This window comes from Giraffa tippelskirchi, chromosome 9 (assembly GCF_054371585.1).
Source record: "Giraffa tippelskirchi isolate mGirTip1 chromosome 9, T2T-mGirTip1v1.2.pri, whole genome shotgun sequence".
NCBI classification, from domain to species: Eukaryota; Metazoa; Chordata; class Mammalia; order Artiodactyla; family Giraffidae; genus Giraffa; species Giraffa tippelskirchi.
In genome coordinates this window covers 28,005,929-28,032,090 of record NC_137283.1, presented here as the reverse complement: position 1 = coordinate 28,032,090, position 26,162 = coordinate 28,005,929, and the positions used below count along the sequence as shown (strand labels likewise).

At 38.1% G+C, this 26,162-nt stretch overlaps 1 protein-coding gene and 2 long non-coding RNA genes across 4 annotated transcripts in view; 1 reads left to right on the top strand and 2 right to left on the bottom strand.

Annotated features, from left to right (window-relative positions):
- RYBP (RING1 and YY1 binding protein) overlaps nt 1-26,162 on the bottom strand; it is a 69,534-nt gene that overhangs the window by 26,341 nt on the left and 17,031 nt on the right. The gene's annotated exons all lie outside the window — the stretch shown is intronic.
- On the bottom strand, nt 3,545-4,343 carry LOC145520911 (uncharacterized). Its single transcript, XR_014064899.1, has 2 exons — nt 4,204-4,343; nt 3,545-3,933 (listed from the first exon to the last, which is right to left on the bottom strand). It is a non-coding gene; the product is annotated as an uncharacterized LOC145520911 (long non-coding RNA).
- LOC145520902 (uncharacterized) lies at nt 19,158-20,435 on the top strand. The gene is made up of 2 exons (XR_014064890.1): nt 19,158-19,766; nt 19,978-20,435. It is a non-coding gene; the product is annotated as an uncharacterized LOC145520902 (long non-coding RNA).

The window sequence follows — 26,162 nt, the reverse complement described above, 5'->3', positions numbered from 1 at the left end:
CCATCCTGCAAAGCCCATGGAAGACAAGCACCTAGCACAATTTCTCTCCCTTCCAAACAAGAGCAAACGTGCAGAGCTCAACTGGGGCTCCAGAATCCTCAAAACAGCACTCCTGAAAGTGTTAAGATAAAACCTATATGCTACTCAGTATCTCCAGCCTCAGAAGTCTTGCGTTCCTATCAGCTGTCCTATTTATTTGGTTCTATAGACACATGTAAGATTATGGAATTTGTGTCCAGTTACACTGCCACTTTTAATTCACTCATTCAATGCACGCTGTGTCTCAAGCCCTGTGCTAGATGCTAGACACAACCAATGGTGGGTAAAAACAGGTTGATCCCTGCTCTTAAAAAGCTAGGTCTAAACAAGGAATCAAAGTAGCAAATAACCACACACATGCATAGAAAATTACAACTGAGAAAGCACAGGAACATGGAGAGCATATTCCAAGAAAGTGGCTTTGGGGTAGGCTGATCGAGTTAACCAGAGATGGGTGGTGGGGGAGGAGTCAAACAGAGGCAGTCTCAGGTAGGGAAAACATGGGAAACGGCCCTAGGGCCAGAAGTAAAATACTACGGTGTTAGGTCATACTAAAGGAAGACCAAGGTGGCAGATTTGCAGACTGGGTACCGGAAGATGAGGCCAGAAGGCCAGGCAGGGAGCCAGATCTCCACTATTATTCAGGGAGCAGGTACTCAACTACTCTAAGTCCTCTGTACTGTCTACTATATACTATTTTGTAGAAAAGTAAAATTCACTAGCTTAATGAAAAGTTGAGTTCAACAACAGGAATACGCTGAAAAATTAAAAGACACAGAAACTGCTAAAGAAGGAATAGCTTTGGTAGACAATCCTACCAGATTCATATCACTGATTGTCAACTACTATGTTTACCCTTAGATCAGTAATTCTCAATACAGACTGCACATCAGAATCAACAAGGCAGCCTTGAAAGCATAATGAGGCCCTGGTCCCACCAACAGAGACATGATTTAATGGGTCTGAGATGGAGCCCACCTTGGCAAAGAAACCATGCTCCCCAGGAGACTCTAATGTGAAGTCTACATGTAGAGCCATTTTAGGAATAAATTCTCCTAACAAGCTTCTCAGAAAGCCTCATGTTTCTCATAGCCCTTCCTTACTTGCTAGACATTGCCCCCTAATTCCTCCTAGATTTAGCCCAATTGCTGGGGTCCCCAAACATAGATCTGAGTACCTGAGTCCCAGGGACCACACTCATTCTTTTCAGATCCTTTTCAAACAAGCAAGTTGGTATAAAAAATGAGGCAGAGATGGAGTGAGGTGCTGAGCTAGAGTAATAAGAACCACTCTGAAAGTAAGTTCAGTCTTGAATACTAGTCAAAACACTTGATTGTGAGAAACAAGTAAAATCTGTAAGATGTCAGACAAAACAAGAAGGGTGACTTCTGTTCAAAAGAAAAGCTTCCCCCCCAACCTCCATTATCAGAAAAAAAGGGAAAAAAAAACAGGGAAAAGGAAACCACTGGATTTGTGTCTACTTGCTGTCTAAGGCAAAAAGCTCTGAGAAATCAACAGAGAATATTAGACAGCAGGAAGCCAAGAATCGGAGGAAAGAAGGGCACTCAAAACTGCTCCTGAAGCTGCAAGCATGGAACAGTCTTAGGAACTCAAATACAAAATAAAGTAGGTCAACTCTTAAGCTATTAAAATTGCCTGAGTTGAAGCAGAGAGACTTTAACTATAGTTTATGTTTGTTACATAAGAAAACTGCTAGTCGATATTATCTGTAATAATAGGATTCTATCCCCCAATCCTGGTTATGTACAAAGGTAATGTTTTTAATAATTCAAAATCAAATGCAACTTCGGAGTAATTTTAGATTTCTCTGGCAACTGTGGATTTTCTGTGCATCTCTCCAGAGGTATGAGGTTGATGCACTAAGCATAAAGATTTCAAGCAGGCGGTTTTACATATGAAAAAAAATCAGAATTTGGTGACAATTATCTCAAAAGATGCAATGCAATTTTCACTTTCTCTATTTTAAAAGTGAAGCCGTTCTAAGAACAATTACAGGTAACACAATGAGAAAAATTAGCTCCCTCCAAGAACTTTCCATTCTAAGATGAACCTGGGCCAACTGTAAACGACACCATCTTGGCACCATTATTTGAAGTCATTTTCCATTTAAAGAGTCTCACCTCAATGGCAGAAGTACCTTTCACTGTCTGTAGCCCTTAATGCCCACAACTTCTCCCAGTTCCACGGATCAGAATACACAGATTGATATGACAGTGGCTTACCGGGATCCTTAATGTCTTTACTGCTGTTAGCAACAGGCTGGACCCTGGGCAGTGTGCCTTAAAGATGGAGCACATGGAACTGTCAGCCTAACATCACGTGTCTTCAGGAGTCTTGAAGGAATTAATGAAGTAAAAAACAATGTCTGCTCACCAAATGCCTCTCACCTCCAAACTTCTAAGTTTCAAACATACATAACATGGTTTTTTTCTTTAAATCTGTTGACAAGAATATCCCATTCCACATTTTGATGACATAATAAACAAGACTTTTCATGCGAACTCTTATTTTCTTTCCAAAAATTACACTTTGAAAAAAATGACATGACTTGAAAATGCCATCCAGTAGAAGTCCTTCTTTTAACAACAGCTGCATTCTTGGAAATGTGTTCTATTCCATCATCACCACCGTTAAGGCAATAGTATGTCTTTGTGCTTAAAATATTAACTTAATATAAATCTTAGAACTGGCAGAAAAAAGTCAAAATTATGTTATAACACATCAGGCATCTTTTACAAATACAGTGCTTTTCACGTGATACTTAAAAGTTGTTTCTATAAACTCAGCAATTTAATGGTCCTAAAACCATTTCCTTTGCCTTTATTATTTCATCCAATTGGTGTAGCTTAACACACACACAAAACTAGAATGACTAAGTTTGTTCCGTATTACAACTTTTTTTTTTTTTAAGAAACGAACCTGCTCACACTGGATTCAATGCCAAACAAATGGAAGATATTACAGTTCCCTTTTGGAGATTATGGCCTAGACATATAAATAAAAATACTCAGAACATACAAAGTAAAAAAACAAGATAAAATATCGTAAGCAAGCTAAACACTTCATTTTGTTTAGTCGCTAAGTCGTATCTGACTCTTAACCCGCAAACCCACCACATCTCCTGCATAGGCAGGCGGATTCTCGTTCAGTAGACTGGTGAATAAACAGGCAAAAGAGTATAGCTGCATCTCAATACTACAGGAATCTACTTGATCTAAATCTCTGGGGTGACTGAGGGAAGGAAGATGACAAGCGGATATAAGCATTTCAGAAAGAAACGCAATTAGAAAGGCAGTTTGCATGAAGGAATAGAAAGCTTAAATGAAGTGGATTGCTGCGTATAAACCTGTAAGATCTATATAAAGTAAAGAAGTATGAAGATATCAGAGAGGAAAACATCACCTGTTCTAGGTAGGGGCTCTGCAGAATAAAACAGACACAGTGGACACCATCAAATACTTGAATGATTAAAATTTTACTTTAATTTCTTCTTTGGGGGGTTAATATACTTCAGTTACTCAAGTGGCAAGTTAGTTACTGGACAGAGCTCTTACTTTTCCTTTCCAGTGTATGTATTTGTTATTCTTCCTCCCCCAATTCAGGATCTTCACAATACGTTATCCCAACATTCATTATCAAATGAACTGGTAGTATGAATTTCCAAAGTGGTTAAAGATCTGTCCTCACAGTAAGACAGTGTTCAGTACAACAACAAACAAATAGGAACTTCCACCCACTCCCACTTTTCCCTGTCATGTAACGCCTTCCTCTGCAACTGGAGTTAATACATCATACTGACTGCGTTATGTTCCAGATGGGTTATGTCTATCTTCATCTTTAAAATGGCAATAATACTAGGTGTCTCCATGGCTGCTGCAAAGATAAAAAATATACGCCTGGTACCAGGCCTGGCATATAATGGTCCCTCAATAAATGGTTATTATTCCACCTCCCACTGTGGATCAAAGTACAGCTCACCTGAGCTATTTTTACTACAAACCTTCGGGCCTCTAGTATTGTCCTGTTTTCAGTTTATCACAAGGAGTGTCAAAGTTCATTCACTGTCACTGATTACACCACTCCCTCCCTCAAAGTATCAGCATGAGCTCCCTCATGCACTAGAAGTCAGATCTAAGTTCTTACCATCACAATTCACTGCCAGGTAGCAGTGGCACTTCTAGACATTCTCCGGAAGATTCTTTGGCCTGGACCACTCTGTTTGCACTCCAATCCAAGTCACGGTGGCAATCTTGTTCATTATATCCCCAAGCCTCACTAGTTTCCTAGACTCAAGAAATATTTATTGAACATTCACTATTTGCAAGGCCTTATGTATTAACCTCTTTGAGAAAAGAGGTGACAGCTAGAAACTTCTCAACAATTCAAACTTCAGAATCTGTTCCGGTTTCACTAATATTTCACACTTCCATTTTGTTGCTTTCTCACTTTCAACACACTTGCTCATACATCCTCAAACAATTCTCTCAAAACAACAGTTTCACAAATGAGAAAACTATGAGAGGCCAAAGAATGGTACGGACTTTTTAAAGCTGTTCTATATAATGAAAATATGTGCTGGTGCTCAATCACTTAAGTAACATCTGACTCTTTGTGACCCTGGGGACTGTAGCCCACCAGGCTCCTCTGCCCATGGGATTCTCAAGGCAAGAATACTGGAGTGGGTTGCCATATTCTCCTTCAGGGATCTTCCCAAACCAGGGATCAACCCAGGGATTGAACTTACATCTCTGGCAGGCACTGCCAGGCAGATTCTTTACCACTCAGCCACCTGGGAAGGCCTCGAAGTGACCGTAGAGGCCATTTCATTTTAGGTTTTCTGGGTACGTACCTCCTCTGAAGCTCTATTTTATTTATTTTTTTTTAAAGATCTTGCTGCCTTGTTCTATCCCACTAATAGCATACCTGTATTTGACGTATGCAGCCTTTACATCACTTAAGCTGTTTCTTAGTATCTTTATGCTTTTGTCAGCTGGTGATAGCAGTTTTCATTCCAATCCCAAAGAAAGGCAATGCCAAAGAATGCTCAAACTACCGCACAATTGCATTCATCTCACACGCTAGTAAAGTAATGCTTAAAATTCTCCAAGCCAGGCTTCAGCAATACGTGAACCGTGAACTTCCAGATGTTCAAGCTGGTTTTAGAAAAGGGAGAGGAACCAGAGATCAAATTGACAACATCCGATGGATCATCAAAAAAGCAAGAGAGTACCAGGAAAACATCTATTTCTGCTTTATTGACTATGCCAAAGCCTTTGACTCTGTGGGTCACAATAAACTGTGGAAAATCCTGAAAGAGATGAGAATACCAGACCACCTGACCTGCCTCTTGAGAAACCTGTATGCAGGTCAGGAAGCAATAGTTAGAACTAGACATGGAACAACAGACTGGTTCCAAATAGGAAAAGGAGTACGTCAAGGCTGTATATTGTCACCCTGCTTATTTAACTTATATGCGGAGTACATCCTGAGAAACGCTGGGCTGGAGGAAGCACAAGCTGGAATCAAGATTGCTGGGAGAAATATCAATAACCTCAGATATGCAGATGACACCACCCTTATGGCAGAAAGTGAAAAAGAACTAAAGAGCCTCTTGATGAAAGAGAAAGAGGAGAGTAAAAAAGTTGGCTTAAAGCTCAACATTCAGAAAACTAAGATCATGGCATCCACTCCCATCACTTCGTGGCAGATAGATGGGGAAACAGTGGAAACAGTGGCTGACTTTATTTTTCTGGGCTCCAAAATCACTGCAGATGGTGACTGCAGCCATGAAATAAAAAGACGCTTACTCCTTGTAAGGAAAATTATGACCAATCTAGATAGCATATTAAAAAGCAGAAACATTACTTTGCCAACAAAGGTCTGTCTAGTCAAGACTATGGTTTTTCCAGTGGTCATGTATGGATGTGAGAGTTGGACTATAAAGAAAGCTAAGCGCCAAAGAATGGATGCTTTTGAACTGTGGTGTTGGTGAAGACTCTTGAGAGTCCCTTGGACTGCAAGGAGATCCAATCAGGCCATCCTAAAGGAGATCAGTCCTGGGTGTTCATTGGAAGGACTGATGTTGAAGCTGAAACTCCAATACTTTGGCCACCTCATGCGAAAAGTTGACTCATTGGAAAAGACCCTGATGCTGGGAAAGAGAGAGGGCAGGAAGAGAAGGGGACGACAAAGGATGAGATGGCATCATCCACTTGATGGACATGGGTTTGGGTGGACTCAGGGAGTTGGTGGTGGACAAGGATGCCCGGCGTGCTGCGGTTCATGGGGTCGCAAAGAGTTGGACACAACTGAGCAACTGAACTGAACTGAATAGCAGTTATGGGCTCAGGTGATTTGAGTGTGGTATTAACAAAGCTAAGATTGCATCTCTCTCTGCACATGAACCAAAACGCTCTGTTTGCTACCCAGATACACTGCTGCAAAACCTTACTATAAATGCCTATCATTACACTGAGCAAGAGAGTGTAAATGGATTATTCCATATTCAACCAACACACATCAGGCATTGACAAGTCTAACAGTCCCTCTGGGGATGGGTAAGGATGGGGTTGTGAGATGCTGCTGTATAATACTATTTTTCAAATGTGAAAGATGGTTACAAGGCCAGCTTTTGGGGCACAAAAGAGGGAAAACCAACTCTGTACCGAGAGATGAGTAACAGAAGCTGACTAGGGAGTTTTCAATCAATGAACTAGTGAACAAAGGGAACATTCCGAGGAGGGGAAACCTGCAAGGGGAGAGACAAACAAGTCTAAGTGTGGGGAACTCCAAATAACTCGGGCAGCCAAAGCACATGATCACCAGTGACAGAAAGGGCTGTAGGTGTCCACTGAGCGTTTGGGTTCCTGGAAAAGTAAAAGCATATGCCAGGTGCTGATTTCTTAAGTACACAGAATATCTCTGCTGCAGGCTTTTGTTGTGCATTTGTAAATTCACATGAGAACTGATTATACCACATCAGTGTCCACAGCCTTTCTCAACCTGAACCACAGAATACACAAAAAATGATCTTATTATTTTCTCAAGTCTCCCAAAGATGCAGACAGGAATATATGTGTATACATACATACATAAACTAATATGACTGTGAGCGCATGAGGGAGAAGGTAATTCACTACCTCCAATGGAAACCTTAGAGCAGCAGAGTTCAATTCTCTTCAGAACCACTAAGAAAGTCAGTTGGGTTTAAGAACTCTGTGCAGTTAGTTATCCTAGGACTATGCACAAAATGTGTAACTGTTCAGAACACATACAGAATGTGTACGTGTTCTATACACAGTTATGTGTATAGAAACTCAACCTGAGGCCTCTGCTCTTATCCGAAAGCTAACAGATGGTAAGAAATTTCCATTGGTGTTATAGTTTTTTCTTGGGGGGGGGAGCAGTAAGATATGCTAGTACACAACTGTACAATATTTGCAAATAATTTAATTGCCGAGCATCTCAGATGATGTTATTTATTTAGAACAAAACTGGGTAAAAAAAATTTAGAACCCATGAATTTAAGGATTTGGAGCTGCAAAGCACTACTGAGATCTATTATAGATAATCCTTTTATTTTTATAGCTTAGAAAACAAAAGCCAGAGAAACTTTAGAGTCACATCCTATGTGCAGGCCTTTGCAAGCACTCTCCATTTCCCTTCACTATTAGTCCTCTTTGCAGGTGATACACACTTCAAAGAAAAAAAAGGACTTTAAAATGGAGTGATAATTAGCAATAGCAACAATAGGGAAGAAGAAGCATTACTTTATAATGCTTCCCAAATTCAACATTTATATCTACTTGAACACACACTGTAAGAACTAAGCTTATTTGTTTACATTTCAATGTCAACTTTTTTAAAGTGTGAAAATACTTTTAGATTTGTTTACTTATTAGTGACACTGCTGTTCAAGTCTGGGAAACTGATTACTATCAGGTGAAATATGCTAAGACCATCGAACCTATAGGTATCTCATTTGTAGTAATTTTTGAAAAAGTTAGAAATAAAATGTGAATTTCATCTTTAATGCTTCTATAAGAAAATATTTTATAAATTCAACTTAACATCTCATGTCTCATTTATACTTTTAGAACAAGCTAAATTTGAACTTACTTGGCTCAAGCAAAGCCATTTATTTTCAGTGTCACAGGTTTTAATAGTGGTTATTACTTAAACTTTTGCTATGATTTAGAAACTTTAAAGTATATATTTTAAGCTACTAATATACAGACACTTCAGAACACAAACTTAAATACAGTTCATATATGAGAAATGAGCAACCAATCAACTTTAGCCCAAGAGAAAAATTTTAGACCAACAAAGAGCAAAAATTAAGGATGATTCAGCCAATTTGTGAATCTGTGATGAGAAGTCACCTCAACATTTATCTGCAGAACCAAATGTAAACAGAGGATGCCCCACAGCCCATAAAACCACTTCACAGGTGAGCAGGATGACATATGAACCTTGGAAACTTTAAAGGACAAGATCTCTAGGGAGGCAAAGGGAAGACGGGTCACTTTTATCACTCAAGAGATTCAGAAAGCTCCCAATCGACCCGTATGCAGCCACACTAATGGTACAAATAAAGGACAATAGATCAGCTAACATTTTTTTCTATATTGCAGCAAATGGGGTTCCATTATTTATTAGCAGATTCACCTTTTTAATGCATGTTCATGCTTAAGTGAAGTAGAGCAGCCTAAAGATACAGCAGCTCAAGTTTCCTGGTCAAATCAGAATTCCTCCCCCAAACACCCTCCCTGCATATTCTGGCACTGACACTGACAAGCATATCAGAGAATATTCTTCAAAAACAGAAAGATAAAAATCACCAGCTGTAAATGCTGTGAAGAAAACCTCATTAAATCATATAGTTAAAACATGGTCAGTGAGAGCAACACCATTACTTTGAGGAAGAAAATTAAAGACAGGAAGTCCACTCACCTGCTTGTTAACTCTCCACATTTTCTTAACAGTCTGCAAAACATGCACCCTGGTTCGTAATTGAGAGAAAGCATCCAAACTAGGTGGGAGGGTCCTCAGCTTACTAGATGTGGTTGGTAACCGGACAGGATGAGATTGCCTATACAACTAAGTGCTCCTTGGCTAACTGCAGCCTAACCAAAAAAGTCGGTGGTTAACTCAACAGGATCGATCACCATAGAAGGCTTGAAGACTATTACTTGAAATACATTTCTGGCAAACCTCTAGAGAGTAGATGTTTGAAAGATTATAGCATGCTTATTAAAACACTTTCCCATATTTTCACTTCTGTGCAATCAACTATGCTGGGGAAAACTGCAACAAGTAAATATCTGCACAAGCAGGTGTTCCACGTCTGAAAGATCAACCTCCATGGCATGGTGTACAACGCAAAACAAAGACAACTTCCCAAAAGACTCCTGAGAGTCCCTTAGACAGCAAAGAGATCAAACCAGTGAAACCTAAACGAAATCAACCCTGAATATTCAATGTAAGGAATGATGCTGAAGCTCAATACTTTGGCCACCTGATGCGAAGAACTGACTCATTTGGAAAAGACCGATGCTGGGAAAGATTAAGGGCAGGAGGAAAATGGGGCAACAGAGGATGAGAAGGTTGGATGGCATCATCAACTCAATGGATACAAGTTTGAAAAAACTGAGGGAGATATTAAGGGACAGGGAATCCTGGCATGCTGCAGTCATGGGGTTGCAAAGAGTCAGACGCAACTGAACAATTTTCTAATGGGATTGATCCTGCACGAGACCTTAACATGTTACTCCACCAATACCCTGGGTGTTAACGCATGTTCTCCCTCGCAGATTTCTTTCAGTTAAGAGCTCTTCACTGAAGCCACAACTAAATCCTTGTTAACTTTTTCATGTTATCAACTTTAGATGTGACATTTTACTTCTTGGCATGAAATATTTTAACTATTACAGGCAAAAATATGCATAGGAAGCTTACACACAGTTCATTCTAAAAACTGTCCTGAGAGGTGATCTCAGGCCGTTCTAGTTTCTGATCTTCATTATCAGAGTCTCTTATATGGTCTGTTATCCATATACGAATACATACTGACCCAAAGCCAGGGCTGTTCTGGAATAGGGAGATTCATAAAAGATGGTTGATGCAAAGCAGTGAACAAGTACTCAAATAATCTTTAACCTGAACCCATCTTGAAATCCACCTGAGAAGTTCACTTTCAATTAAGCAGTATCATTCTGCTGCCTTCTGCGTATGAAGGTTGAGTGGGTAAGAAATTCAACTCCAATGCCATAATAGGTGTACAGTTTGCATTCCTTTCCTGATCAAATTAAAAAAAAACCAACAGAATTTACTCAAGATCTACCTTGCACTTCAATAATTTACTACCAGTGAGCCAATGTCAAACTAAGACAAAAGTGAGGTAAGAAGAGGAAAAATGATGATAAAAAACTTGATACCTCTCAAGCGAGAATTACACTGTTGTGATTGAACTCGAGTTCAGAGACACTAGTTCCCACTACCCTGAATTTCTGATAGCATTTGGCATTAGTTTTTTTTTTTTTTTTTAGTGTGATAAAGTTTTATTAAAGTATAAAGGAGATAGAGAAAGCTTCTGACATAGGCATCAGAAGGGGGCAGAAAGAGCACCCCCCCTGCTAGTCTTCAGCTGGATGTTATATAGTCACTGCTGCTGCTGCTAAGTCGCTTCAGTCGTGTCCGACTCTGTGTGACCCCACAGACAGCAGCCCACCAGGCTCCGCCGTCCCTGGGATTCTCCAGGCAAGAACACTGGAGTGGGTTGCCATTTCCTTCTCCATTGGCATTAGTTTTAACATGTATATTGCATCTCAATCAAGTTTCAAGTTTAATTACCTGATATTCAAGAAATGGTCTAAAACAGATCTGGGGGAGAATTATGTATTACTTTTTCACTATAAAGTAAAATGATGAAAATCTAATTTTTCACACAAGATTTATAATACCTTCAGAAGGCTCTGGGTATTATAAGCCGCTGTTTCATTGTTGGTTTAAAAAAAGCTCAAACCAACAAAACAATCAAGGCTGGGACTCAGTATATTTTAGAAACAGACAAATAAAGGTCACAATGTAAGTGTATCTTTTTTCACTGGTAAGACTGCCTTCTTAAAAAATGTTTTTCTATAAGAGGATGAAAATGATAAATTTAAAACTTCTGCCCTTTAAAACACATCAATAAGAAAAAGAAAAGGCACATGTATTTGATAAAGGACATATATTCAGAACATAGAACTCTTACAACTCTAAAAACACCAACTCAATTTTTTAAATGGGCAAAATATCTAAATAGACATTTGGCTGAAGAAGAAACACAAATGGCTAATAAGCACAAGAAAAGATGCTCTTCCATTAGTCATTTCAGAACTGCAAATTAAAACCACAATGAAGTTTCAACACATTCACTAAAAAGACTACAATAAAAAATACAGTACAACCAAGTGTTGGTGAGGATGTGGAGAAAATGTAACCCTCAGATGTTGTTGGTGGGAATATAAAAAAGTACAATCCCTTTGGAAAGCTCTTTGACAGTCTCATAGAAGTTAAAATATAAAAGTCAGCAATCCACTCCTAGGTTATCTACTCAAGAGAAACAACACACAAATAATAATAACCACACAAATGTTTATAGCTGCATTATTCCTAACAGTCACAACTGGAAACAATTAACCCATTAACTGGTGAAAATACAGAAAACTTGGTTTAACCCTGCAACCAAATACGACTACAATAATGCAACAAGGTGTACACACCTCCAAAACATTGTATTAAGTGAAAGAAGCCAGATACAAAAGACTATATAGTGAATTATTCCACTGCCATGAAATTTATAGAGAGACTAAAAACGTATCAGTGGTTGCCTGGACAGTGAGGACTCTCTGCAAACGGGTCCGACGGAACTTTCTAAGCTGCTGTGTTCTAAAACTGGACTTTAATGATGGCTGTACAACTGCATCAGTTCACTAAAACTCACTGAATCATTTCATGGGTGAATTGTATAGTAAATAATGCAATAACGCTATTAACTTTAAACCCAATCCTCTAAATTATAAAATAAATTTTCAAAATTTTCTCACTTCTTATTCTTTATTTACCAATTAAACAATAGGCTGTTTTCAAATATAAATTGTATTAGAATTAAAGGAAACTCAAGATAGTAGCAATTGATCATTTAAGACATGTTGTTTAGAAAATTCTACAGAGCATACATATTCCAGTCTTAACTGTAGTGTTTAAAAAAAAAAAAGCATTGCCACTGACTGTAATCTTGTGCATTTATCCTAGAGAAACAAACCTAGGTTCACATAAAAACCTGTACACAAAGATTTGTGTTAGTCACTCAGTCACTTTTGACTCTTTGTGAGCCCATGGATTGTGGCCTACCAGTCTCCTCTCTGTCCATGGAATTCTCCAGCCAACAATACTGGAGTGGAAAGCCATTCCCTTCTCTAGGGGAAACCAGGGCTTGAACCCACGTCTCCTGCATTGCAGGCAGATTCTTTACCATCTGAGCCAACAGGGAAGCCACACAAACATTTACACCAGTTTTATTTGTTCATACTGTTCACGGGGTTCTCAAGGCAGGAATACTGAAGTGGTTTGCCATTCCCTTCTCCAGTGGACCACGTTTTGTCACAACTGTCCACCATGACCAGTCCATCTTGGGTGGCCCTACGGCATGGCTCACAGTTTCATGAAGCTAGACAAGGTGGTGGTCCATGTGATTCGATTGGTTAGTTTTCTGTGAGTTTGGTTTTCAGTCTGTCAGCCCTCTGACGGAGGATAAGAGGCTTATGAAAGGTTCCTGAAGGGAGAGACTGACTGAGGGGGACACTGGGTCTTGTTCTGATGGGCGGGGCTATGCTCAGTAAATCTTTAATCCAACTTTCTGTTGATGGGTGGGGCTGTGTTCCCTCCCTGCTATTTATTTGGGGCCAAACTATGGTGGAAGTAATGAAGATAATGGTGATCTCCCTCAAAAGATCCCAGGCATGTACTGTTACAGTCTGTGCCCCCAACCCTGCAGCAGGCCACCACCGACCCATGCCTTCACTGGAGACTCCCAGACACCCACAGGCAAGTCTCCTAACAGACCACCTGACCTGCCTCTTGAGAAACCTGTATGCAGGTCAGGAAGCAATCGTTAGAACTGGACATGGAACAACAGACTGGTTCCAAATAGGAAAAGGAGTACATCAAGGCTGTATATTGTCACCCTGCTTATTTAACTTATATGCAGAGTACATCCTGAGAAACGCTGGGCTGGAGGAAGCACAAGCTGGAATCAAGATTGCCAGGAGAAATATCAATAACCTCAGATACGCAGATGACATCACCCTCATGGCAGAAAGTGAAGAAGACCTAAAGAGCCTCTTGATGAAAGTGAAAGAGGAGAGTGAAAAAGTTGGCTTAAAACTCAACATTCAGAAAACTAAGATCATGGCATCCACTCCCATCACTTCATGGCAGATAGATGGGGAAACAGTGGCTGACTTTATTTTTCTGAGCTCCAGATGGTGACTGCAGTCATGAAATAAAGAGATGCTCACTCCTTGGAAGGAAAGTTATGACCAACCTAGACAGCATGTTACAAAGGAGAGACATTACTTTGCCAACAAAGGTCCATCTAGTTAAGGCTATGGTTTTTCCAGTAGTCGTGTATGGATGTGAGAGTTGGACTATAAAGAAAGCTGAGCACCAAAGAATTGATGCTTTTGAACTGTGGTGTTGGAGAAGACTCTTGAGAGTCCCTTGAACTGCAAGGAGATCCAACCAGTCCATCCTGAAGGAAATTAGTCCTGAATGTTCATTGGAAGGACTGATGCTGAAGCTGAAACTCCAATACTTCGGCCACCTGATGTGAAGAGCTGATTCATCTGAAAAGACTCTGATGCTGGGAAAGATTGAAGGCGGGAGGCAAAGGAGACAACAGAGGATGAGATGGTTGGATGGCATCACCGACTCAATGGACATGAGTTTGAGTAAACTCCGTGAGTTGGTGATGGACTGAGAGGCCTGGCGTGCTGCAGCCCATGGGGTCACAGAGTCAGACACGACTGAGTGACTAAACTGAACTATTTGTTCATAGCCCCAAAGTGTAAATAACCCAAATGTCCTTCGATGGGTCTATGTCACGGTGATGGTACATTCATATCATGGAATACGATTTAGCAATAAAAAGGAATAAACTATTGATACACACAACCTGAATGGATCTCAAAGGAATTACAATGAGTAAAAAAATCCAATTTCAAAAAATTACATATGTATGACTCCATTTATATAACAATCTATAGAGATGGGGAACAGTTGAGTAGTTGCGAGAGAGGCTCGGGGGTGCGGGTGGTAATAATTATGGCTATAAAAGGGTAGCATGAAGGATTCTTGTAATGCGGCTATTCTGTGCCTTGACTATGATAGTGGTCACACAACTACACGTGGCAATATTATAAAAAAGCAAATACACAAAATTCTTTCACACCCACCACCAACAAAGGGGTCTGAGTAAAAATAAAGGAACCGGAAAAAAAAGTCTACAGATTGTATCAATGTCAATTTTCTAAAAGTGGTATTAGTCATGCAAGATATTACCACTGGGAAAAACAGGGTAAAGGATATATGAAATTTCTCTGTAGTATTTCTTAAAACTGCATGTGAACCCACATGTATTACTACATAAAGGTTTTTTAAGTTAAAAAAAATCAAGACACTATATTTCTATTACTACTTCTGTGCAATACCAATGTATCACATATTCTGAAGAGGCATTATGTTTAAGTCTTGCTATACATTATTCTCTTTTATGGGGCATAAACCTCCTCACCAGAAGAAAAGTTTTGATCAAAAATCAATCATTAACTTTTGGCAGAAGATATTCAGCACTTAAAACTTCTACATCAAGTCACATGAAACAATTTCTGGAGGCAGACTTAAAATTTTCACCAAAAACAAGAACAATCTTATAATCAATCAAAAAGGTATATAAGCCATGCCTTTAAAACTGTAAGACACACAAACAGACACACCTGTTGTTACAAATTCCAGGTTTACCAAATAAGTTCAAATCACTAACCTGGGTTCTTAGTACCCTAGCATGTGACACAGTGCATCTGATAAGGGTATCTGGGCATTCTGGTTAGTGGAAAGAAGTATCACCACAAACTGCCATTCTGCTTCCATCTGTCTTTTGCAAATCTGATTTCGTCTTCTTTCACCTTTTATCCCCACTAAAAGCCTGTGACAAATGTCAGTATAGTCAAAGCTATGGTTTTTTCAGTAGACACGTACAGATGTGAGAGTTGGACCATAAAGAAGACTGAGTGCCGAAGAATTGATGCTTTCGAATTGTGGTGCTGGAGAAGACTCTTGAGAGTTCCCTGGACAGCAAGCAGAGGAAACCAGTCAATCCTAAAGGAAATCAACCCTGAATATTCGCTGGAAGGACTGATGCTGAAGCTCCAATACTTTGGCCAGCTGGTACAAAGAGTCAACTCACTGGAAAAGACCCCGATTCTCGGAAAGATTGAGAGAAGGGGGCAACAGAGGATGAGACAGTTGGATGGCATCACCGACTCAACAGACAACGCCACTGGCTCAACTCAATGGAGTTGAGCCAATTCTGGGAGACAGTGAAAGACAGGGAAGCCGGGCACGCTACAGTCCATGGGGGTTACAAAGACTTGGAGATGACTTAGTAACTGAAGAACAACAACAACAAAAGCCTGTGAGACTCAGTCCCTGGAACCTGGTGACCTACTGATGGCACTATCTAGTCTTCAAATGGAATGGACAGCTGCCAGGAAAAGGAGGATTGGGTAGAAGTGGTTAAGATTTCCTGTCCATTTCAAAGAAAGGAGCAGCTGTAAAGTAGTCATTTAAAACTATAAACATTACCTGGTAGTTACAACAATAGAAAGATAATCAAAATGGGCACACACTGTAGTCCTCTGCACCCTGAACTAAACAGATAACTAAAGACAAAAGGATAGAAGATATGAGAAGAGATTCTATAAAGCAACAAAAAAAAGAATGCCAAAGTTCAAAATCATAACTCAGGAAAGTATGTTCAGAAGATTGAGCCCTCTCACCATTTCAACAGTTAACAAATATAGATGGATTTCAAATAGCTAACAAACATATGAAAAGATGTTTAACCCTCTTGACAAAGGAAATGTAAATCAAAACCATGAAAAATCCTTCCCCATCCTATAGATTCCATTCTCCCTTCTCAAATTTAAATCTGATAATCCCACTGCTGGCATTATAGACATACCCTGGAGATATCCTGGGTTCAGTTCCAGAACACAGCAATAAAGTGAGTCAAATGAACTTTCTGATTTTCCAGTGCATATAAAAGGTATGTTTATACTATATTGTAGTTTATTAAATGTTATGGGCTTTAAGAAAAAATACACACATTAATTAGAAAATATTGCTTAAAAATGCTATCATGTAAGTCTTCAGCGCATCATAAGACTTTGTATTAGTAACATCAAAGATTACAGATCATCATCATATAACAATGAAAAAGTTTGAAATACTGCAATAATTACCAAAATGTGACAGAGACACAAACTGAGCAAATGCTTTTGGAAAAATAATGTCAACTGACTTGTTTGACACAGAATAGTCAACATAAAGAAAAAAAAAATGCATTACCTGTGAAGCACAAATAAAACAAGGTATGCCTTACACAGGAAAACTGGAATTTTGTTGCTGGCAAGAGTCTGGAGGACAATTTAATACACAGTCAGCCCTCTATCTGCAGGCTCCACATTCACGGATTCAACCAACTGCTAACAGAAACTACTCGCAAAAAAGGAAAGTATTTCCAAAAAGTTCCAAAAGCCAAAACTTCAATTTGCAGTGTGACAGCAACAATTTATATTGCGTTTACTTTGTATAAGGTATTAAAATTAATCTAGAGATGATTTAAAGTACACAGGAGGATGTGTGTAGGGTATATGCAAATACTATGCCAGTTTATTTAAGACACTTGAATATACTCAGAGTTTAGTATCTTCACGGGTTCCTGGAAACAATCCCCTGGTAATACCCAGGGATGACTATGATTCTTAATACTGAAGAAGCTCATATCTTACGATCCATCAATTCTACTTAAAGATCTCTAAAGAAACTCACATACTTATCACAAGAAAAATTTTCAAAGATGCTTCCAACAGTGCTAGCTGTAATAAAGAAAAAGCAACTTATCTAAGAATAGACAAGCTATATTTCACCCAATAAAATACTACACAGCAATTAAAATGTGCAAGTCAGATCTAGTATCAACATAGATATATCTCAAACAAAACTGAGTGAAAAAAACAAGATGCAAAAGGAGAGGTACTGTATACCATTTAGGCAGATTTTCCAAAGAAAAAAGGTTTACACTGATAATAAATTCTTACAAACAAGTACTAAAAATAGGAAAGTATGCACATGAATGATGTACACCAGCTTTAGTAACAGTGGTGTACTCACCATTTAAACTCCAACTAAATGTTCACTATTTAAACATTTGGAGCTTCCCTGGTGGCTCAGACAGTAAAGAACCTGCCTGTAATGCAGGAGATCCAGGTTCGATCCCTGGGTCAGGAAGATTCTCTGGAGAAGGGAATGGCTACCCACTCCAGTATTCTTGCCTGGAGAATTCCCCTGCCAGAGAAGACTGGCAGGCTACAGTCCATGGGGGTCACAAAGAGTCGGACACAACGTGAGCGATTAACACACACAAAGCAAATGTAGGAAAAAAAAAAATGTTAACACTTATTGACACGGAGTGGTGCGAGTACACAGGTACTTATTACCACTCTTCTGTACTTTTCTATTAATTTACAGGATTATGCTGTTTGTCACGGTTTTGAAAGGGGTTAACATATTAAGTCAAGGAAAAAAGAATATAAAAAAATCAGGAATGAAAGAAGAGGCATCACTACAACTCTTAACAAACATTAGAAGTTTATGGGAAAACTGCAAACAACTTTATGCTTAAGACTGACTGCTTAGATGAACTATGTGTCAAGGAACTTTTCCAATCAAAGCTCACTTAAGAAGAGATAATATAAATAGACCTGTATCTAATAAATTAACTGATTTGTACTTAAATAACCTACAGCAATTAACGAATCCAGAAGAAACCCTCCAGGCCAAAATATTTCATTAGTCTCTCTCCTGGAAAAGAATTCTACAGATCTCCTCCAGAAAAAAACAAACATCTTTTTCAATTCAGTGTCTAGAGTATCAAAGGTCTGCATTATTTGAATACTAAAACTAGACAAAGGTCTAACACAAGAAAACTACAGACCAATCTTTCTCACAAATACAGACCCAAATCTGTTAACAAAGTTCTAGTAAACTGAATCCAGAAATGCATAAAAATAATAAACATGATGACTAAATGAGTTTTATACTGTGAATGCAAAGTTGTTTCACTATTTGAAAAATCAAAATAATTCACCATGTTCACAGATTAAACAAACGGTATGTTGGGACTTCCCAGGCAGTCTAGTGGTTAGGACTCTGCTCTTTCACTACAGAAGTCATGTTCCATCCCTGGTCCAGAAAACTAAGATCCCACAAGCTGTGCAGCAACAACCCCTGACCACTGCCAAAAAACCCCCCGGTACCTCAATAAATGCAGTAAGAAAGCAACAGTCATTCACTGTAGTAATTTTCAAAAAAACTAGCAAACTAAGGCTTCTATTCAACACTGTACTGGGAGGTTCTTGCCCATGGAGTAAGCAGACATTCTAAAAAGACCAAAATAAAACTGTCTTTATTCAGAGTTTGCATGACTGTATATGCAGAAAATCCCAAAGAACATACCAAAAAAATTACTAAAGTAAGTGAATACAATAATCAATTTTATCTCTACATACTAGCAATTAACTCATTAGAAAAGATCCTGGGAAAGATTGAAGGCAGGAGGAGAAGGGGACGACACAGGATGAGATGGTTGGATGCCATCACAGACTCAATGGACATGAGTTCGGGCAAGCTCTGAGAGATGGTGAAGGACAGGGAAGCCTGGTGTGATGCAGTCCATGGGGTCACAAAGAGTCGGACACAGCTTAGCAACTGAACAAGGATAAGGGTTCAGTACTACCTACCCACAGTTGCAGGAATCCTTTAGGAGTCTTGGAAAGTATCACCCATGGATAAGGGGGGAACTACCATGTATCATGAAGCAGTGGAAACTATAGTCATCATGCTGTGCATTACATCCCTGCTTATTTATAACTGAAGTTTGTACCTTCTGACCAACTCTTTCAAATTCTCCCTCCGTGATGAAGGATATGATTAGGAAAATATAAAGCTACAGACCAGGAAATTTTTTTTTTTACAAAATCCACATCTATGTAATACAGATGTATAATATTTTGTGTATTATCAAAATACCTATCTGATAAAGAACTGTTATCCAGGATGTATGAAAAAATTTAGAAGCTCAGTAACAAAGAAACAAAACATTTTAAAATGGGCAAAAAACTGAGTTCACTTCATCAATGATACATGGGTGAGTTACATAAGCAAATGAAAACAGGCTTATCCTTATTCATTAGTGAAATGAAAATAAAAATTACGATGCAGTACCACTACAACCTACCACTCCAAACAGCAACCGGCAATACCCACCACTGAGGAGGACACACGGAAATGGATTCCTATGCTGCTGATACGAGCACTAAATGGTACTTTTGATGATGGAAATCATCTTTCTCCTGATTGTAATTAGAAAACCAAGTTCAGACATACATGAAAAGTTTTGATACTACTATATACAAATACCACAACAAACCTAACTTTTAAAAACTCCTCATATATTTTCTTAAGTATTTTCTCTAAAACATCTAAATTATTTCAGTTCTCCATTCAGAAACTCCTTTCATCATGTCCTTTTAGATGGCCTTCTGATGAGGAGTCTCATATATCCAGCTTCATCAAACATCAACTCCACAAGACAAGATGAGCTGTCCATATTTCTAGACAGTATGTTTCTAATACAAAGAAATGTACAATCTGATGAGCTTCAAAAAGAGAAGTAAAGCATTCTACCTCTGCAAAAGTATTTCAACTGCTGCACAACTGCTTATAAATAAAGTCATCAAGGGGACTTCCCTGGTGGTCCAGTGGTTAAGACTGTGCTTCCAATGCAGGGAGCCTGGGTTCAATCCCTGGTCAGGGAACTAAATCCCACATTCTGCAGCTAAGAGTTTGCATGCTGCAACTCAAGATCCCACTGCTGCAATAAAGATCAAAGGTCCCGTGTGCTACAACTAAGATCCAGAGCAGCCAAATACATAACAAAGATTTTTTACAAGTCATCAAGAATAATCAATATGAAACGATTCAAAAACAAAGGACATCTTACAAAGGGAAAGGAAGTGGATATCATATAGATGGTAGCTTAAAAAAAAAAACAACACACCAATCTCTTTTACATGCTTCCCACTGAGCAAAATTAGATGGGTTGAAGAACAGAAACATGTCAAGACAAACCAAGTTACACCCCGAAACCCTCATTTCAAATAAGAAGCAACCAAACCATAGACTTCCAAAGATAACATCAGTAGTGGAAGAGATGAAGAGAACAGTAACACCTAAGTGTAGACACTGTGACTACAAAGCTTCTAGAATATGATCTGAGAAAACTATAGTGATAATGTTTGGCAAAGATTTCTTAAATGACACAAAGATTATAAAAGAAAAAAGAAATTAAAACTTCATCAAAATTAGTAAATCTTGTCTTCAACACACTTTCAAAACATATATCCAAATCGAGAATAAAGAACTCCTCACAATTCAGTAAGTCAAGCAACCAAATTTTAAAACAAAGATGCAAAAAAGGAAGTAAGAACTTAAAAAAAACACACAGATGACAACTAAACACATGAAAACATGCTCAACATCATTTATTAGGGAAACAAATTAAAACCACAATGAGATACCATTAGAAGTCTTCTATCAGCCTAAGATTAAAAAGACTGACCACATCAAGGTCGGAAAGATGTCGAGCAACTAAAACTCTCATACACTGTTTTGGAAATTTAAAATAATATAATCACTTTGAAAAAGATAGTTTGGCAGATTATTAAAAAGTTAACCATACTCACTGATTTTACCCCTAGATATGTACTCAAGAGAAGTGAAAGCATACGTCTATACTCAAGACTTGGTCAGAAAATGTAAACTCAAATATCCATCAATAGGTGAAGGAATAAACAAACAGCAGAATATGCACACAATGGAATATTACTCTGCAGTCAAAAGTAATAGACAGGAATGACTCTCAAAATAAGCAAGCTAATTCAAAGAAATCAGACCCAAAGAAGTACACAGTGTATGACAACATTTAGATAAAATTCAAGAAAATGCAAGCTAATCTATAGTGACACAAAGCAGATTAGCAGTTGCCTGGAGACAAAAAACAGCAAGGGCAATTACGAAGGGGCAAGAGGAAAATTTCTAGGAGTGACAGATGATCATTATCTTCTTTATGGTGGTTTCCCAGTTTATATTCTTTAAATGTGGAGTTTTTTATATGCCAAACAAAACTGAGAAAAAATAAACACAAATGACAAGATGTGCTTTATTTGCTGACTGCAGTATAATACTTCTTTGTTTCTCTTAAATAATACAAAGGATTACGTATAACACACAGTTTACACAGAAATTATATGTTAGTGTACAAAATTTACACAACTTTTACTGTTCATCATCTTTTAAAATCAGGAGATAAAAATCTAACTGTTTAGTACTATTTGATGATACATTCTAGAAATGCTACAAATAGATCTTGGAGAGCAGTTATTTTCTCACTAACTTCTGAAGTATCTTCAAAATACTCTATATTCATTCCTAGTAATTTTAACTGGCAATAGAGCCTGACATTTTAGCTGTAAATTTAGTATCAATATGATCATTACCATTTCACACACACACACAACACACCCTATAAATTATAACATGCATCTCTTCAGAAACAATCTGCACTGCCAGAGTTTCACCAAGGCATAGAGTGGTTTTCCTGATGACTGGAACAGACCATAAATCAAGCTTGTTTACAACTTCATGTGATTTGGGGGTCACTACGCTATTTCTCATATTACCTTCATACAGAAATCCTACTTTTTCTATGTCCACACCAGTATCTGGTCCAAACCATTTTATGTCCAGCACAAGAAAAGATATGAAAGGAACAAAACACAGCCAGGCTGAATTTACCTAAAGGTCAGTTATCTAGTCACCTCTGAGTCTGGAAAACTGAGAGGTAAGCAAAGAAAAGTACTAATTTATCAATTTCCATTTGCCACAAGCCTTTTTCAGTCAATTCCAGGGCTTGGGTTTGTCTGGTGTTTTATTTGGGGGGTTTTCGGGGTGGGTGGGGGTGTGTGTGACAGCAGTGATAAAAAGGTTGAAACTAAAATGATTAAAATGAACTTGGGAGTTAGATGAGGAAATTCTAAATCATGTAAGACAACTGGAAACTGATGCATTCATCACTCCACATTCATCACTCTTATTTTGCTTCATCTCACAAAGCTGAAGTAGGGGAGGCCAACAATACTGGTTTCTTTGATTTTACATGCAGCCAATGGAATGAGTTACAAATGTCTTCATTCACGGGCAATAAAATGTATTCCGCAAATGTTTGCTAAACTGAAGGTCAAAATTATATACCCAAGACCAGAACTAGGGAAGAAGTCTGATTTATCTGCACACTACAAATATTCGGACTATAAAGAACAAGTCTTAAGTTCAAAAGCCTATTCTTTAAAGGAAAGAAAAAAATACAAAGGACACCAAAAAACCTACATACTGTATCTTACATTCTACAATCCATGTAGGTTTACTCAATTCCATAAAAGTAAAAGACTTGTAAAATGAAGTTCATAGCAGCCACCACCATGAGCCAAGTTAGAAGTTAGCTCTGACCTATATCGAAAATCTCTCGTCCATTAGCACCAGGGTTTGAAAAGTTTAAATGACACAAAAGTATTCAAGATATATTTGTCATTATGTCCGAGTCTGAAAGGTTTTCCACTTCACCATACTGCCTATAATTAAGAAGCTAAATTAATGTAAATTTGAATTTTACTTTATAAACATTTGAACAAGAGTTACAAACAAAAATTTCTGAAGTATTATTTCATATAAAACTATATAGACCCTAGATAAAGGGGAACGGGAAAAGATAATCAAGACCTGTTTACTCACAAAATCACTGAACTGGAAACAAAACAATCTTTGGTGACAAAACAAAACTAAAAAGGACATTTTAGGATTCTATTAGTCACTGAGAAAAACAAAGCAATATCCTTATACCAATTTTCTGTGAGCAGGTTACAAACAAAATTAATTCTGAAAACACACCTTCAAAACCATGGAGGATCACAATGACTTGTCAAGTTAGCGTAAGTTGATTAAGTATTAGGATTAACTCTAATACTAAATTTAGCAAAAGTTTCCCCATCTACTGATCAGCCCAGTTGCTGTATACTAAAATTATTCAATTTTTACAGGACATTTCCTGCTTATAAATATCCTCTAAAACTAGGTATTAAGTTTCCATGTTAACATGTGTTTAGAAACTTTTAGTCTCTATTTTCACTGAGAATTTAGTCTCAAAATTCATGCTCCAGTTATTAACTGCTTATTACTAGTTAACAGGTTAATTTAAAGTGTAACAAATTCATTTTTACTGAAATGTAATAATGCATCAGGAAAAATATCTTCTCACAGGAAAATCATTATTAGATCAAAGAGTTCTGAAAATACTAATTCAGAGGCTTACCAACTGAAAAGGGAAAGATCCGGGACTTCACTCCTGAAAAACTAACAGGTAAAATTCAAACATGTCTAAATTATTAAGCAATTCAAAAAATTCTCGAGTCCACCTCTTGAAGATCCTTTTGCTAGGGAAATACAATCATTCTGAGTCCCATACAGCTGCAAAATTTCTAGGAAAAATAAGACTTCATGATCTTGTCAATTTTAATCCACCTTTTTCTCCTTCAGCCATACTCTTGAGTCTAGACCCTCTAGTCACTGTTTTACAAAACTTTCAAGATAACTCTGTTTCTAAAACCTTAAGCCAGCAAGCACAGAACAGAATGGAATTTAAAAGGAGGGCATTCTTTAGTTCTCCTGAGAAGGATCAACTTTTTAAAACAGACACCACTACATAAGAATTCTATTTTGCAATCAATTGCTGTCTCAACTGTGAGCAGGAAAGCACGTATCAACTTGAAAGGGAGAAAATCAAGAGACCTAACTTTACAGTAACAACAGACTATGCAAAGAACAAATGTAAAATTAGCAACTAAAGGGGGGAAGTAAACTAGGGTTGGCAGCATTTCCTAGTCACTTACCAAGGGTTTTTTTTTTTAATGGACATGTGCAGAGAAGGTAAACCAATACTCTACAATTATTTTAAAAAGGAAACAGGATTTTTAAAAAAAGAGATTAGGAGAATGGATTACACCCTAGAGGGTTCAATGAAGAATACAGCAGCAACAGCATAGAAGACTCTGCCTCTGAAAATGCAACCGTATGCACACTGTGCACGCTCATGAAAGCTTCGAAAGTAAACGTGGGTAACAAACACAAACAAGAGGTTCTGGTACAAAATGATGCTATGCTAGAGATGCATACCAAGTGCTTCAGTGATCACAAAAGAAAAGAATCAAGGAAGGTTTCCCAAAAGAGTTTACAGGAGCTGGGTCTAGACAGCTGTTGAGAGTCATTACGCAGCACAATGGCATGAAAGAACATGCTGAAGGAACACTGAGTTTGACTGGAAGGTGCCCGATAAGACATGGCATGGATGAGCGGGTGGGCAGGAGAGAGCCAGACTGAGGTGGGCCTTCTGTGTCACGTTTAAGGAAACAAGTCAATGCCTCCTTGGGCAACAACGCAACAACCAAGAATTCTAAGCAGATAAGCTACATCAGCTACATGTTTTCTGGACATGTGACATAACTGGCAGACAAGTCTCAAGGCTAATGCAATGGTCCAGGTGCAAGCCTCCACTACAGACTTGTGATTAATTAAGTGCATAATTAAATAAAACATGAAATAATCAGGAACTAAATTAAGGTAGTAACAACAGAAAGACAGGAGAAATAAACCAACAGAATTCTGTATCTGACTGCTACAGGTGGGTGTCTAAATTCATGTATTTGGATTGCACGGCGAAATAGATGGCAATGCCATTTTCAGACAAGACTAAATAGAAAACAAAAGGAAATCCTGTGAATTTGGAGGATCCAAGTCAAGTGTAACTGCTATTTTAACTTCCATTAGGAATGTGAACTCTACCTGTTACCCCTAACGAAGCTCCTTCCGGATCTGTGTTACATTTGCAGTTCCAAGCTCACTAGATAATGTTGTCCAATAAACGCTAAGCCTGAAAAAGTCCAGAGTACACCTGTTCTATTAGAACCCAGCTTTGCCTTGGGGTATGATGTAAGCGTTAACTATTTTAGTAATAATACAAACTTAAAAAAAAAAACCATCAGCAACATCTTATTGAAGTATAGCTGATTTACAATGTGTTAATTTCTGCTGTACAGCAAAGTGATTCAGTTATATATATGTGTGTGTATATACACATTCTTTATTAGTTTATCACAGGGTATTAAATATAATTCCCTGAGCTATACAATAGGACTTTGTTGTTTATCCATTCTATAAACTTGTTCTTTTAATTAAATGCTATAACAAAGAGTAAGTAAGAATACCCCTAAGGCTGCAGTATACCTGTCTTTACTTACAAAAAAAAAAAAAATCATCTTCCACACTAGGTGTTCTGTTAGGAAGCCCTTATCTTAAAGATCCTTAATAGGAGATTAACTGAATCTAGTGTTTTGGTCAGTCTGCAATGAGCTTCATTTATTTGGCAAAATCAGGGACAAGCATTTGTTAGCTCATGTATGAAGAATTTCAAAACAGAAAGATTAACTATAACTTAAATAGGAAACTACATAGCCACATATAAACTCAACAATGCCAGAAAGTTTTCACAAATTAAGGACTCCTATTGAGAGAATGAAATTAAAAGATGCTTACTTCTTGGAAGGAAGGTT